Below are 2,364 nucleotides of genomic sequence, written 5' to 3' on the forward strand. Positions count from 1 at the left end.
CGCACTGGAGAGCGTCAACTGTGCGCACAAGTTACGCCGATTCGTGAGTCACCGCCTGCATTCAAATCTCAACCCAATTTTTTTTTACACCTACAGTATTTGTACACTAAACTATGAAAAGAGAGAGAGGTGAGAAGAAAGATTAACGCCCATGTTAAATTACTAGATATATCTTTATTTTAAAAATAAAGAAAGAAAGAAAGAAAGAAAGAAAGAAAGAAAGAAAGAAAGAAAGAAAGAAAGAAAGAAAGAAAGAAAGAAAGAAACTGGTGATTGGTCCAAAAGCTAAGTGGAAATGCATGTCCCATACAGTAAAAAACTACAGAAATAAAAATACAATTTTAAAATATATTTAGACAAAAAACGTTTTGCGTATATAAAAGCAATGCAGTATATTTGTGACCCTGGATCACAAAACAAATCATAAGTCACACGGATATCTGTAGTTTAGCCAACAATACATTGTATGAGTCAAAATTATTGATTATTCTTTTACGCCAAAAATCATTCGGATATTAAGTAAAGATCATATTCCAAGAAGATATTTTGTAACTTTATTACCGTAAATATATTAAAAACTTTTTTATTAGTAATACGCATCGCTAAGAACTTCATTTGAACAATTTTAAAGGCGATTTTCTCAATAATTTGTATTTTATATTATTTTTGTGCACCCTCAGATTCCAGATTTTTAAATAGTTGTATCAAATATTTTCCTATCCTAACAACTCATACATACATGGAAAGATTGTTTATTCAGCTTTCAGATGATAGTCCAGGGGGCTGTTCCATAAACCAAGATTAGAGTATAAGCCAGGCTTATTTCGGTTAGTCAGGCTTATTTTTGGTAGATTCGGTTTCATAAATCAAACTTACAAAAGTTCAAACTCAGTTACCCCGGCAACTTATGCTGGCAAATTAACCTGGTCCGGGGCAGGCTAACTGTCAGGCTAAGTCTGAGTTCAGGCTTAACGAGCATACCATTTATACTCACCTTCTGGTATTTCGATGTCATTTTATTTTACTTAACTACTATTAATACATTTTTTTTAAATAAATAAATAAGCAAATGTACTTAACTAATAAATGTAAGAAATTATAAGCTATAAATACACTAAGAAATGTTCAAAACTTGTGTGTTTAATTGGTGAGTTTGGTTAATGAGTTTGGTAATTAATTAAAAGTATATAAATAGGGAGCTGAAATCGTTTCCAAACTTAACCATGGCGTGTCCTTTCATAGATGAGGTGGTGGATGAGGGAGCTATAGTCTTGCGGAGGGCATTTCAAAGAGAGAGAACTTTCAGAGACAGGTCAGACCCATTGGCTTTTAATGACAGCTACCTGTATTAGCGATATAGGTTCTCAAGAGATGGGATTGCATATATTTGTAGATTACTAAGCCCATACATTGAAAATAATACACGCCGCAACAGAGCGCTCACAGTCCCACAGACGGTGTGCATTGCACTTCGCTTTTTTGCCAGTGGAACATTTTTGTACACAGTTGGAGATGCAGAGAATATCAGCAAAGCATCAGTTTGCCGCTCTGTACGAACTGTGTACCTTTCTTTAAAAAGACTACTCAATGTGTTCATCACATTCCCTGGCCACGAAGCTATTCGTACCATTAAACATACCTTTTATGGAATAGCTGGTAAGTTCAAATAACTATAAAACATGGAAATATTTCTTGACTGTTAATTTTACATGGGACATATTTAAAACAAACATAATTTTCCTAGGTTTCCCAAATGTTATCGGTGCATTGGACTGCACCCATGTGCGTATTAAGTGTCCGTCTGGTCCACATGAAACGGACTTTGTGAATAGGAAATCAGTACACAGCATCAATGTACAGGTACAGTCCCACTGAGATGATATTGAAGGCTATGCTCTAGCTCTAAGTGTTCTGTACTAAGCTGGGCACCAGTGTTTAGTTCATTGCAATTAAAATGTAGTGACCTACAGGTTTAATTTATTTTAGATAATTAGTGATGCAGATTGCATTATCACAAATGTAGAGGCCAAATGGCCAGGCTCTGTGCATGACTCCAGAATCTTTAGAGCCTCATCTCTCTACCAGCAACTAGCAAGAGGTATGCTAGTAATCACTTAAAATCGCAAAAAGTCTTAAAAAGGGATACCCATGCCTGCCTTACCTCTTGACTCCCTATCAGGAGCCCCAGACAGAGGACACAGCACCGCTACAACATTGCCCATGCACGCACAAGAGGTCATATAGAGATGGCATTTGGGCTGATAAAGTCAAGGTTTCAGTGTCTGAAGCACCTCAGAGTGACTCCACCTAGGGCATGTGACATTGTAGTTGCTTGTGTAGTGCTCCATAACATTGCTTGTCTGA

The sequence above is a fragment of the Carassius carassius genome, chromosome 19 (genome assembly GCF_963082965.1).
Source record: "Carassius carassius chromosome 19, fCarCar2.1, whole genome shotgun sequence".
In the NCBI taxonomy this organism is placed as follows: Eukaryota; Metazoa; Chordata; class Actinopteri; order Cypriniformes; family Cyprinidae; genus Carassius; species Carassius carassius.